The sequence below is a fragment of the Gossypium hirsutum genome, chromosome A05 (genome assembly GCF_007990345.1).
Source record: "Gossypium hirsutum isolate 1008001.06 chromosome A05, Gossypium_hirsutum_v2.1, whole genome shotgun sequence".
NCBI classification, from domain to species: domain Eukaryota; kingdom Viridiplantae; phylum Streptophyta; class Magnoliopsida; order Malvales; family Malvaceae; genus Gossypium; species Gossypium hirsutum.
The window spans coordinates 55,931,477-55,946,129 of NC_053428.1; positions in this window are offsets into that span (position 1 = coordinate 55,931,477).

The following is a 14,653-nucleotide window of genomic DNA, read 5'->3' on the forward strand; positions in this document are numbered from 1 at the left end:
AGTCTGTACTTGTTTTATGAAAAATTGTAAAAATTAAATTGGCCACACGGGTGCAGGACATGGGCGTGTCCCAATCACACGGGCGTGTGCCCTATACCCACACGGACGTGTGGAGCCTTAAGGCATGAAATTTTCTAAGTTTTTCTTGAGCCCTCAGTTTGATCCCGAATCACCTCGAATATATGTTTTGGGCCTCGTAAGCCCAATTAAGGGACAAATTGCTTATGAAATGAAAAATTTTAAATTGATCAAGATTTTATGGTCTGATTTTCTAAGATTAGTTGAGTTTAAGTTCGATAGCACCTCAAACCCTGTTCCAGTGTTGGATACGAGTGAGGGGTGTTACATAAAATTCGCCTTCAGCCATGAAAATCTTAAAGTCATTAATTTATCATCACCAACATCAGGCAAGCACCCTAATAAGTCATCACAAAGGGTCTTCGGATCAAACAATGTACTAAACTTGTGACGGCAAAACCATCGATGGGAAGCCTCAATTGCAGTGCAACATCTTTTAGTGCGATTTTTGCACTCCCCACACGACAAATGAAAGGTGTGGGTCTCCAGGCGCCACCGCTCGACCAACGTAGCGACCAGGTCGTACTTCAAATCAAACATGCAAATCAATGCTTCCAATCCGAATCTAGATGCCTCCAAGTATGGCATAATACGATTATCCGACAAATAAGGTGACTCCTGAATAACAAATAATAATTTTATTACCAATAAATCAATCGTATTTGATGTGCGATCTGTTTCTGTGATCAAAGAAATGATTTCAATATCTGCAGTTTCACACAAAAAATTTAATCATCGCCTTAACAAATAAAGAAAATGAATTTTGTACAGTTTTTTTTTATTTTTTTGAAGAATTACTAATATTTTTACACATATAAACAAATTAATAACAATGTAATTTGATGAATTACTAATATTTTTTTGAAGAATTACTAATTATTTTACACATATTTTTTTCAAAACAATCTCATTTATTTATTTTTTCATTTTTATCCCAATAACAATTTTTTTGTTACACAACATATCTTAAAAATTTGTAAAATGTAGTTCTTTTACCATAATAATCCAAGAAAATTAATTAAATTTTATTACGTAACATATTTTTAACATTTGTAAAATGTAGTTCTTTTACCACAATAATCCAAAAAAAAAGATTAAATATCAAAATGGACCACCGTAAAAATTTGAAGCAAATAACCCATTTCGATTTTTTTAAGCAAACAATCCATTTCAATAATTTATTTCTACCAAATGCACCATTTTGATAGATAATCACCTGGGCATACCATTTCAGTTAATTTTTTTTCTTTTTGTATTTATGTGGTAACAAAACTAACAAACAAATATATAATAATTACAAATTAAAATTTGAAATGATTACATTCTTGGACATAATAATCGTCTTTATACTAGTTAAGTAAATAACAAAAAATAAAAAAAATTAATGTTAAAATAAACTATCAACAAAACAAACTATTGTTATTTGCATTTACAAAAAACTATCCACAAAATTACAAAATAAAAACAAATAGATTTTTTTTTCAAATACACCCTTCCTACAACATAAAAAAAGGCAAAAAAATTAACACAATCATTTATAAAATAAACAAATCAAAAAAAAAAATTCACAAACAAACCTTCTTCCTCCTTCATGGTGAACCAAGCAAAACCAAATTTTTTTGTTCTTCCTTCTTCTTTCTTCATAGTGGTCCATCTATATAGGCATGGAAAATGAAAAAGAAAAATACAAACACTTGGGTTAGGCCTCGTGGCTTAGTGGTCACATTAGACTAATGGTGCCGCCTACTACTAGTCTCCACTTGACCAGTGTTGCCTACTGCCAGCCCTCCACTTGATGGTGCTGCTGATGTGGACCCTTCCACAACCCTCTAAGTCCTGATGCCACCTACTTCTTAACAGCTACTTTTTAAATTATTTTAAATTATTAATTTATTTTATCAAACCATATAATTAACGATAATTGCATTTTTTATACTAGTACCCATCTCTCCCCCTCCACTCTTAAAAAAATATTTTTTAAAAAAAATACATCATTTTGTAATGATGTGTTAATGATTGTGTCAGGAGAAGTTTGGATGCCACTCATCCCCCTCCCTCTACCCCTTGAGACTGTTTCAAATACCCCATTTTGATAAATAATAGTATTGACATACCATTTTAGTATTTAATTTTTTAAAATGTATTATACAGGTAAAAAAGCCCTCCAACCAATTCAGCATTTAAAATGGAATGAAAGCAAACAATATGATACCATACTACTTCCTAACTGACATTTGTAATGCCCTCACCTTTTCCAAAAGAAACATAAATTGTTTCATAAAAGTATCATAGAGGCTTTTGTATTAAGAGTCAGATTACATTTTACCTTCTTTCCTAAGAAAATGGACAAATTAATCCCTGTACATTAAATTAAAGGGCAGATTGATTCTTTTGTTATAAATCTCATCCATTTAAAATGTTAAGAACTGGTCCTTGTACGTCAACATGAGGTACACGTGACTTGTCACATGTAATTGTTTGATTGTTCTATCTACCACATCAATTTTTAACAATAGAAATGAATAAAATTTTAAATAAAAAGTACCGTTTTGCTTTTTGATCTAACGTACATGGACTATTTACTTATTTGTTAATAAATAAGACAAAATACAATTTAACTCCTAATATAGAAGCCTTCACGATACTTTTACCTAAAAACAACTTATTACATTAAAGAGCATCCTTCAATACCAACAAATATTTAAATCAATTGTTTCATAACATGTGAAATTTTTATTAATTATTTATAATTATGTTTATATATATGATTTAATTTCTAAAATATGATATATATTGAAATTAAAATTTACAAATAATTTATATTAATTATTTAAATATATTTAAAATTAATATTTCATATATTATAATATTAGTAAATTTAATTATAATTTAAATTAATTTATTTTTTACTATTGTATCTAAATGTGCATTTTAACTAATTCATAATGGTTGATTAAGTCTTAACTTGATTAGAATGAGCATTATTGTCAATATAGGAGAACATGAGTTCGAGTGTGCTGAAGTGCATTATTCTTCTATTTATGGGTTGAGAAACAATCTCATTATAGATTTGGATTATATCTGCCTTCTTTTTTTTGACACAATACCTAGAATTATACATAGCCCCTCCCTAACCCATAATAGAAGGATAATATACTTTAGCACACTCCAACTCACGTTCTCCTACATTGACAATAATACCCATGCCAATCGAGTTAACGAGTTAAGACTTAACCGATATAATGAAATTATTTTTGTATGATAGTCTGTGACAATTTCCTAAGCAAGCATAATATTATCACCAATGTTCTTAGTTTTGATAAATAATTTATTAATTTTTTACATTTTATTCAAATAATATACTTTTATTATGCTTAAATAAATTACTTCTACTTCAGGAAATCTTTAACTTAAATTTTCATCCAGAGCAAAACATTGAAATGTGTCTTATAACTTGATTTAAACTAGTTTTGAAAACATGAGACGATTCGAAGTTTTTTCATTTAATTGTAATTTTAATTAAATAAACTAAAATGATTAAATTCTAATAAAAAATAACATATAATTAAATGAAGGTAAAAATCGATTTATAAACAAGTTTAGTTTCATCCATTTTAAAATAATTGTAATAACGATTATTATAAACACTACTCCACCTAATGATTGATGCACTTTTTAAAGTTATTTTTCAATCTCCTCTTTTTTCTTTTCATCCAACCATGTAAGGGGAATCCAAAAAGTTTTTTAATTTTAATTATATTATTTTTATAAATCAAAATATAAGTTTATTATGTATTAATTTATAATTTCATTATTTTTGAAGGACTTAAACAAATTTTTTTCATTTTTAGGAGATCTAAAGTTTAATTTTACTATATATTAATGTATAATTTCTTTATTTATAAGAGGATTAAATTGAAATTCTTTTATTTTTAAGGGGCCAAAGTGTAATTTCACTACATATTAATTTATAGTTTCTCTATTTATAAGAGGACTAAATTGAAATGTTTCATTTTTTTGGGGGTAAGGCGGTTGCCTAGCCCTCAAATTCGCCTTTGCATATCCACAGTCTCTTTTCTTTGTCATTCAGTTATTAGTATGTTTACATTTTGATCACTTAATTTCAAAAAGTTACAAATTGATCACTAAATTGTACAAAAGTTACAAGTTGATCACTGTCTTATTAAGTTGCTAATGGACGTCAGATGAGAGGATGGGTAAATTAACTATTTGGATCACTCAACTAGTAGTAAGTTAACGATTTGGTCACTCAATTTCAAAAAGTTACAAGTTGGTCATTGAAATATTAGTAAGGTTACTAGTTTACACTTTGATCACTCAATCTTTACACCATTACTTTGTAACCTATACTCCAAATAGTATCAACAATAACTTAAGCCCTAAACCCTAACAAAGCCATTGTGAACCCCATGCCTCATATTTAACCTAATCAATTAACCAATCCTTCATTCTTAAGCTACTAACCATTTCACCTTTGCCCAAAACCATAACTTCAAAAAAAATCCACAATCAAGTTATTCACACACCTTTACCCTACCAACAACCAAATATCACCACAATCAAAAGCAAAGAAAAATACAAATAAAAAATGGAAGATAGTTCATATTTTAGCAAGCACCAACCAAGACTTATAGAAGCAAAAGGACAAAATAAAATCAATGAAAAGAGAATCAAAATATAAAAAGGAGACTCAAATGTTTTAGATTCAGTCAATCAATCCAAAAGGTCAAGGAGAAAATCTCACTAAGAATAGGAATATATTGGAGTCAGGTAGTCATCCAACAATGACGGATAGAGATTAAAAAGCTTTTCTGTAACATCGCTAACCCATATCCTTCACCAGAATGGGGTTACGAGGTATTACCGAACTAGACACAACTTCCGAACATTCATGGATACACATAGAAATTAATCATTTTAATTCATCACATATAAACGTATACTAACCAAACCAAAACACTACAAGTTACACTTTAATCAATAAACATTCAGCCATAAATTATTATCAACCAGCCATATATAAGCATATAAATTAAACTACTTATTCCTCATTATTCAAGACCAAATATACATGCAACCTTATTATAAATTTTGACTAAACCAAGCTTACCTAATTGCTCTTCCATTAATACACATAAAACGTCATATAACATAAACTTAATAATTAAAGCACAATAACAAAGCCACATATTAAACTTGCATCAAACTATCTTGTTTATTAAAAACATAAGTTACTATTCATATGGTCAATTTCTAAAGCTTTAGCCGAATATTAAACATGCTAAATACTTAAGCTTTTTTTGATGTCTACTTCCATTATACTCTATTACTATACATGCATATAACATTTCATATAACCAAACCAATATGTTTATCATAATTTGCATTTCACATCATATACATCACAAATATGTATATATATAAACATTGCAAACACTTGTCTAATATCTTAAAGTATTAAAGTCATACACAAGAAACAATTCATTACATACAAATTTGGTTATGCGCATATATATATATAGCCAAAATTTATATTCAAATCATATTGTACCATTTATTCAACTTAAACACTTGCATTTCCAACCTTAATGACCATTCCATAATCGATAATTCATTTTGCAAGTTTACCTACTCAGTTAGTCACATATCTATGACAAATTAAAAACCAATTTTCACATTTCACATAATAACCCCATTTTCAATCTCAATTGCAGAATACATCCATCCATGATATCAAGCATATCTCACGCATATCAAATGTCATTAAAATACACATTACTTTTGAACATGATCAAGCTACAACCACTCATTAAGCATATTAATCAACCATATATCCAACCATAATTTCACCTATATGCCATAAACTAATATACTTTAATACCCAAATCACATAATAACACCTTAACAAAGCACATTAACGAGTTCACATATATTTATCTATGTATATAAACCATAGCCGAATCACCAAACTACAATCAAACATAACCATAAATTTATCAAATCTTGAAACCGAACTTTAACAAAATAAACAAGCCATTTTCGCATGGCTTATATATATACACATACCAAAATCCAACATATTCAAATATAATCTAGCCTATACATGCCCTAGGTTTGAAATTAAGCTTATAAAGTATCAAAAAATAGTCGATAGTGTGATAGACTTTGCTGACGATCCCCGAGCTCATAACTAGTCTCCAAAATCTATAAAATAGAGGCAAACATACACAAATAGTAAGCTATCATAGCTTAGTAAGTGATAAGCAAATAAATAACTCAATGACAATATCAACTCAATTTAACCAAACCAATTTATGCTATCATAATCACATTTAATTTCAAACTCACAATTTCATTTACAATATATACTTTCATATATAAATTTTACCTTGACCGAATATACATGTATCTATTATCAAAATAACATTCAATTTCAAAACCATAGTACCATTATATAACCAAATATATATATACACATTCATAAGCAGATACTCTTGAATCAAAATTTAATATCTCATACTTATACATATCATGTGGTCAAATATACTTCACAAATACACATATATTTACATTAGCAAAATGCATAATTTGCATCACATATCAAATAACCAACTTACCTTATTTTCAAATAAGTAATCAACTATCTCATACCTGATCACTTTAGCTCGATTTACACATTCGATCACAACTTATCATTGCCTGTTAAACCATTCAGAATTGAATAGGATACTCGGATAATGACACATATCATACAATGCCAACGTCCTAGACGTGGTCTTACATGTAATCACATAACAATACCACTGTCCCAGACAGGGTCTTATACGTAATCATATATCGATGCCAACGTCCCAAACATCGTGTTACACGAGAAATATATCAGAAATCCTATGTCATGACATATGTATCCTAGCTATTCCTAAGGTTCGTACGGGGCTTTTGAATGTCGTAACTCGATCGAATCGAATTCGTAAGTGTAGCTCCCAAGCATATTCACATTTGGCTACCACATATATATACTTTCACATAATTCATTTCAGCATATAAAACTAGTATTTATTTAAAATTAACAACATCTATTTGCTTATAAACTTACCTCGGACAACGATTATCAGAATGAGATGACTATTCAACAACTTTGGTTTTTCCCCAATCCAAATCCGATTTCTTTGGTTCTTGATCTAAACATATTCAAATTAAACTCATTCAAACATAATTTCATTCAATTTAGTCCAAAAATACATGAATGAGAAAATTATCATTTTTCCCCTGACATTTAACACTTTTTACAATTTAGTCCAAATTGCGCAAAACACAAAACATCCAAAATTTGAATACACTATGCTTAGGCCGAATGTTCCTTATATTCATACAAGTCCATACATTTAATTTATTTCAAATTTTAATCCCTCAATTTATTATTTTTTAAATTTAGCCCTAATTACTCAAAATCATCAAAAATTCCAATACAAAACATATTAATCCAAACATATCTTTCATAATTCATCAACTATCATCACAAAGCTCAATTATTCATCAATGGAGTAACTCAAAATATTCATCAAAATCAAAAATTCGAGCATTGGCTTTGTACATTACACTGCAACGATATCAAAAACGTAAAAATTAAAAAAAATCGAGCTAGATACATACCTTAATCAAGCTCAACAATGGCCGAATACCCTAAGCTTTATTTTCTTTCTTTCTTTCTCAAGTTTTGGGAAAAACAAGATAATATGCATGATTATTTTAATTTTATGTTTTATTATATACATATTATTACATATTTTACATATTTAACCTTTAAACTAAAATATAAAACCATTATAATATAAGGTCACAACCGTCCATCATAAATAATTATGGTCTAATTGCAACTTAAATACCTCATGCAATAAAGACAACATCAATTCAACCCTTTTACATTTAACCATCAAATTTTCATTTTACGTAATTATGCCCTTTTTATTTAATCGACACTCAAACGACAAAATTAAAACACGAAAATTTCATGGATATTAATTCACACATAATAAACACAAAAAATAATTTTAAATATTTTTTGACTCGGATTCGTGGTCCCAAAATCACCATTCCGATAGGGTCTAAATCGGGCTGTTATATTTTCCATTAACGTTTCAAGTTTAAATTAGTAGACTTTCAGACCATTTCAAGAAAAATTAAACCATAAAGTTGAAAGAAGAGGAGGAAAATTTTGGTTTGGTGTGTTTCTTTGTCGAAGGAGGAGATAGGATGACGACAAGGTTATTGGAATACAATTGAGAAAGAGGTCCCTAAAGCACTAAAACTTTTAAATAGTTTAGGACCAACTTGTAACTTTTTTGAAATTAAGTGACCAAAGTGTAAACTTACTAATAGATGAGTAAGCTTGAGTGTAGTTTACCTTATGATGAATAGTGAATTAACATCCATCAGACATCTATTAACAACTTAATGGCGCATTGACTTAAATGATAAGTTTTGAATAGTTTAGTGAACAATTTGTCAGTTTTTGAAATTGGATGATCAAAATATAAACTTACTAATAATTGAACCACACTGGGTACAATTTACCTTTTTTTTTCCAATATATATCAAATAAAAAATTATGAAGATAGCATTATGAATAAGACCTGATCATGGGTCGGGCAGAGACAATGTAAAATTTTAGGCCCATTTTCTAGGTTCTAGTCCTGCCTGACCTAAAAAATGGGCCTAAAATTTTTCTCATGCTCGACCTAGATAAAAAAAGGCTAAAATTGAACCTGACCCGTATTAATTTTTATATTAAAATAACTTAAAAAATTATATAATACATCAAATACTGATCGCGAGATTTCGTGATAGGTTTTAAATATTTATAATTACTCGTTCTTAAATTAACTATTATTGCGATGTAGGCAAGTGTACCTATCGACTAGTAGTATAGTTTTAGCAAGACCAGATTGTCGAACCCCAAAGAACTAAAAGTACTAGTAATGACTGTCTTTTTATTATCTAGCCTAAGAATAAAGTGGTTTTGTTTTAATTAACTAATTATCTAAACTAAGAACGCACAGAGAAAAGAATTGGGGAATTTCTTTTGGGAAAAATCGATTGACTTAAGAGAATACCTAAGGAAAAATCCACCTAGACTTTACTTGTTATTCTGGCTCCGAACCGGACGATCTATTCATTCAACTTATTCTGTAGAGATCCCTAAGTTATGTTATTATCCTTATTCAAGACTAATAACGTCTAATCCCTAGATTGAATAACTGAGAATTTTCTCTAATTAACACTCTAGGGTTGCATTAACTCGATCTATGGATCCCCTTATTAGGTTTCACCCTAATCTAGTAAAATCTTGTCACCCTATGTCTAGGCATGCAATCAACTCCGCTTAATTATGACAAATGTACTGTTAGATAGGGTCTATTCCTCCTCTGAATAAGAGCTTGTCTTGAATCAGTATCCTGGGATATTAAAACAAGAATTAAGAACACATAATTAAGAACAAGTTAAATATTTATCATATGATTCAGAAAATAATAACAAGACTCGTCTTAGGTTTCATTCCCCTTAGGTATTTAGGGGTTTTAGTTCATAACTAAATAAGAAAACATCTCAGAAGAATAAAGAATACAAAACATAAAGAAAACCCAAAACTCCTGAAGGGAAATTGAGGAGAGATCTTCAGTCTTGATGATGAATCCGGCTTCTAAGATGGATCAATCAGTTTCTTTGGAGTAATTCCTTACCCCCTATTCTCCATCTCCCTTTTCCTCCTCCTCTAGGGTGTATTTATAGGCTTTGGAATACCTAAAAGCCCTCAAAATTGACCTTTTTCGAATTAGACTCAACTTGGGCTCGGTAGGGACACGCCTGTGTTTGATTACTTCAGGCCATGTTCGAGCCTGCCAAATTGACACGACCGTGTGGTCTACCCGTGTGATGAGGTCCAGGCCGTGTTAATTTCATATTTTGGCCCATTTTCTCCATTTTTGGCCCGTTTCTTGTTCCTTTCGCTCTCCTATGCTTTCCTAAGTATAAAACATGAAATTAAAGTATTAGGAGCATCAAATTCACCAATTCTAATGAGAAATCATCCATAAAATGCATTAAACATGGGGTAAAAATATGTATAATTTCGGTTTATCAAATACCCCCACACTTAAGCATTTGCTTGTCCTCAAGCAAAATTCTCAACTCATAATCAAAATAAATTCTTCTCAACTTATAATTTCTATCGATAATATCTCAGAATAATCCATAGGTAATCATACATTGAGAATTCAACTAAAAGAACATAAAATTTTCAAACATTCCAAGTTGAGTATTTAATCATGCAAAAATAGGTGTCTATCCACATCTAAGTAATTACCTTTGATTCAGAATATCACAGAGTTTCACATATTCACTAAAGATTCACTCAAATCACTCGAGGAGTTTAAGGACAATAAATGAAGCACTCAATAGTCAATAATGAAAAGTCATTACCATAGGCTTGCATAAAAATCAAATCTCCACTACTATAATTTAAGATGATACATCAATCAAAAGGTCTTTAGAGGGTTGTAGTAAGGCTTGGTTAGGGGGTATGGTCACAAGCTGAAAAAAAGGGTTAGAATCGAGATTGAATTAAAAAATTACCTAACTAGAAAAAGAGTTAATCTTCACTTGCATACAACGAGCTTTTTCTCAAAATATGAAATTACAGATATATATACATAGTTTTTTTTAAGAACAAGTTAAAATAATATAGACTAACTATTAAGAACAAAACATAGCTAAGCAATCCATTCAACTCAAATCTCGACAAAAATAGGGATTAATTTAGGGGATTTCAACAATAATGGGTTAAAGGTTAATATTGAGGTTAATACAAGGAATGGCTTGTTAGGCTCAAGGGGGTTTACTAGGGGTTAATCATGGAGGTAGGATTTTCATGGCATGAGTGGGTTAATCCTAAGTGCCTTAATCATTTTGACATATGAAATCAAATGGTGTGGTCTTGACATGCATAATCAAGCAAGTTCTAGAATAACAGTTCAATACTGACGCACTCAAAGCAATAATAAAAGTGAGCATGAAAGAATTAATAGATGCTCAAAAGGCTCAAAAATCTCACAAAAATTATGGCTTTTTGATGTTTAGACTCATGACTTCTAATTCAAAGTAATACCTCAACTTGGGGAAACAACCTATAATTTTAAATTCTTAAAAATCAACTTATCATGCTTGATTCTCTAATGTCTTAGAGTTTAAACAATCAATGCATAAATCCCTATGTTTTAATTCAAGATATATCAATCAAAATCATAAATTAATTAAAATTTATCCTAAATATGATATGAAAGCTTTTCAAGAGAATAAGACAATTATTCAGGGATTTTTCTGATAATGAAATAAATATTCCCCCACACTTAAGATTTACATTTCCTCAATGTACAACGATAGATATTAAAGTGTATATAAAAAATAAGATAAGGAGAGAAGTGAAACTTTCTGTATGATGAATTCCTTGAACTAGAGTTTTGAAGAGAAATCGGTTCGAGAGCGGGGGAAGATACTTCGGCGGTCGTAGAGGTTCATTAGCCCATAAGTCCTGCGCCAAAGGAATATTATATCTAGTGATAGCTATGGTCGTGGTCGATCAGGACATGGGAGTCGTGGAAAACCTTTCCCGGTGGAGTTTTAGTTCCTATGTGATGATGAGCTTAAGAGCTCTATATAACTGTGATAAAATCAAGAACTTTTTAGGGGATATTAGGGAGAATAATTACTCAAAAAGAAATAACCAAAATTAATAATTAAAATAAAATTTCTAAAATCTAATAAAAATAAAAAGTAGTTTCAATAAAAATTAAAAACATAAAATAATAAATTAATATTTTTTAAACATGTTCATCGCTGGATGGTTCGCAAGGTGGGACTGGCAATGAGATGTGAAGGTGCCGAAAAATCTACTGTAAAGTAGCATCAATATTGTCAAATCGTTGAAAATACCGCTGCTCGAATCGGGTGCAGCACTCAGAGATGTCAGCATACGAAGCCGCCGCATGAACTGGACGAGAGGGTGGTGGTGGCTGAGTTTGTGGGTCCTCGTGCTGTGGGGGGACATCATCAGGAATGTCCTCATAGGCCTCCTCCTCAATAGATTGGGCGAGTCGATACTAGAGAGGGTAGGTTCCTCGGCGCCTCTCGATCATCCTCATACTAAGCATGCTCGAGATGCCTTGTGGAGACATCTAGCCGATGAGGGTGAGGGATAATTCTTGAACCGCGGTGTTGAGGAGCCCAAAGTGTCGCGCCAGTCGAGTCACGTAGGGGCCAATGGAGATGACCCCCTTCCTATGCTGCTCTGTCTGGTGCTGAATCACGAGGGCAATGAAATAGGCAAGGTCGATGACGTGCCCTTGCAACATGCACCATAAGAAGTAGACGTCGTGGGTGTTGACGACGCTAGTGCTCTCTCGCCTCCCTATAATCGTGTGAGCTAAAATAGCGTGTAAGTACCTCAGGGATGGTGGGAGAACTGATGTCTTGGAGCGGCTAGGATTTTAAGAGGCCATTCTAGGGGCCAAAGTGTGCCAGCAATTCAAGGGAGAGAAATGTATGTGGCGACTGAGAGCATGTAGTTCATTCTCCTCCTTGAACTCTTCCTTATATAAGCCTAGTGCGGCACCAAACTCTAGGACGCTTAGCTAGCGGATTAATCCACCTAGACGAAATTGAACCGTGCCGGGATCATCGTAGTTCATCATTACAGTCTGAAGATGGAACGTTGAGCATAGTTCCATTGTGAGCTCAAGGTATGTTGGCTCGATAATCCCAAAGAATAGCTCTCAAGGGTCAGTGGTTAGGAGGGCTCGAATCGAATCAGCCAATTAAACCTATTCTACAACAGCGCAGTCGATGCAACGTCCCGCAATTAAAGGTCAGGCCTGAAGTATTTGGTAAAGGTCTTCTTGGGGCCCTTAGGGGAACTGTAGAAGAGGGTGACAAATTTTCGTGGTTGGACTTGCGAAAGAGGACGCTCCCTTCCTCTTCTTTGAGGTGGGTACGGCGGTTTTCTTTCATCTTGAAGACATTGTGTACCTGCAAGTGGAAACATCAATTCGTCTTTTGATGAGTGGACAATTTATAATATATAAAAGGAATGCGACTAAATTCGAAAAGGAAAATGCATAAATATATTCAACCATGATTACTAAATTCAATTAAAACAATAAGTTCAATGACCCATTTCTTTGTGGCATGAGCATGGTAATATAAGTAAAAATGGCAAGGAATGGAATGCAAAATACTATATGAATGAAAAGAGATGTCAACAAAATATGCGTGATTATTTCAACTATCCTAGCCATGAATATTCATTTCTAACTAATTGAATGAACTGTAAGAATCATGTAATGAGTAAGATTTTAAACATGAGAAAGATGATAACTTTTTTGATAAATGAAATTTATGTGATTATCAATATGGAAATAACATGAAAAATATAGATTAATATAGTAAATAGCATTATAATTCAATGAAATAAAAGAAAAAGGAGTTAACAAACGCTAAGGGAAGAGATTAGGTGTTGAGAATGGAGTTGTAGGTGGTCACGGGCGTGACAGGGAGGCCGTGTGGAGTTGCAGCGGCTAGGGTTAGGGTTTTTGAATGGTAAAGAAAGTGAATAGTGCAGGGTATTTATAAATTTTGGACCACACGGCCAGGGCACACACCTGTGTCCCCCAATTTCAGCCCGTGTGATTCGCGAATTTCAAATTTGGGCGCGTTTGACAGTTAGTACACACCCGTGTTCCTCGGGCGTATGGGTTCACACGGCTATGTCTAGCTTCGTTCGCTTCTCCCACGCCCATGTGTGCAAGCCCCACGCCTGTGTTAATTTAATAGGTTCGACAACGGGCGTGTCGCACGCCTGTGTTGTTTCAATAGGTTCGCCCACGGTTCTTCCACACGAGTGTGTGGCACGCCCATGTTGTTTTGGCAGGCTCGACCACGGTCATATAGCATGGCCATGGTGTTTAATCGTAGCCTGTGTTGGGGAAATCTTTTTCCCTGTTTTCACACGGCCTTAAGCACGCCCGTGTGCTTGGCCATGTCTCTGTAGAAACACCTGTATTCAAGATTTCTATTAGTAAGTTAGGAGTTAAATACCAAAATTTAAAGAAACTAATATTGTTAGTGCTTGGGTTGCCTCCCGAGAAGCGCTTATTTATAATCTAAACTCGACTTACTTCTCTAGTGAATGGTCATGGTGGTTTGAGGAGTTTATACTCCTCATTCCTGCTATCAATCTCATCAAAATAGGGTTTTAATCGGGTGTTGTTTACCTTAAAAGTTCTGAACTTGGGATGATTCACCTCCACCGTACTGAATGGAAAAATACTGAGTACCGTAAGAGGGATTTCCTCATTCGGTGTGGTAGTGACAATGTGGGGATGTGCGGCATCTAATAAGACCTTATCACCAACCTTAAGTTGATTTGGAGAGGTATCGGGCTCGTTTTGGCGTAGTTTCAATTTGTCGGGTGTTCTTGGTTTGTACGCTCGCCTTTCATTGA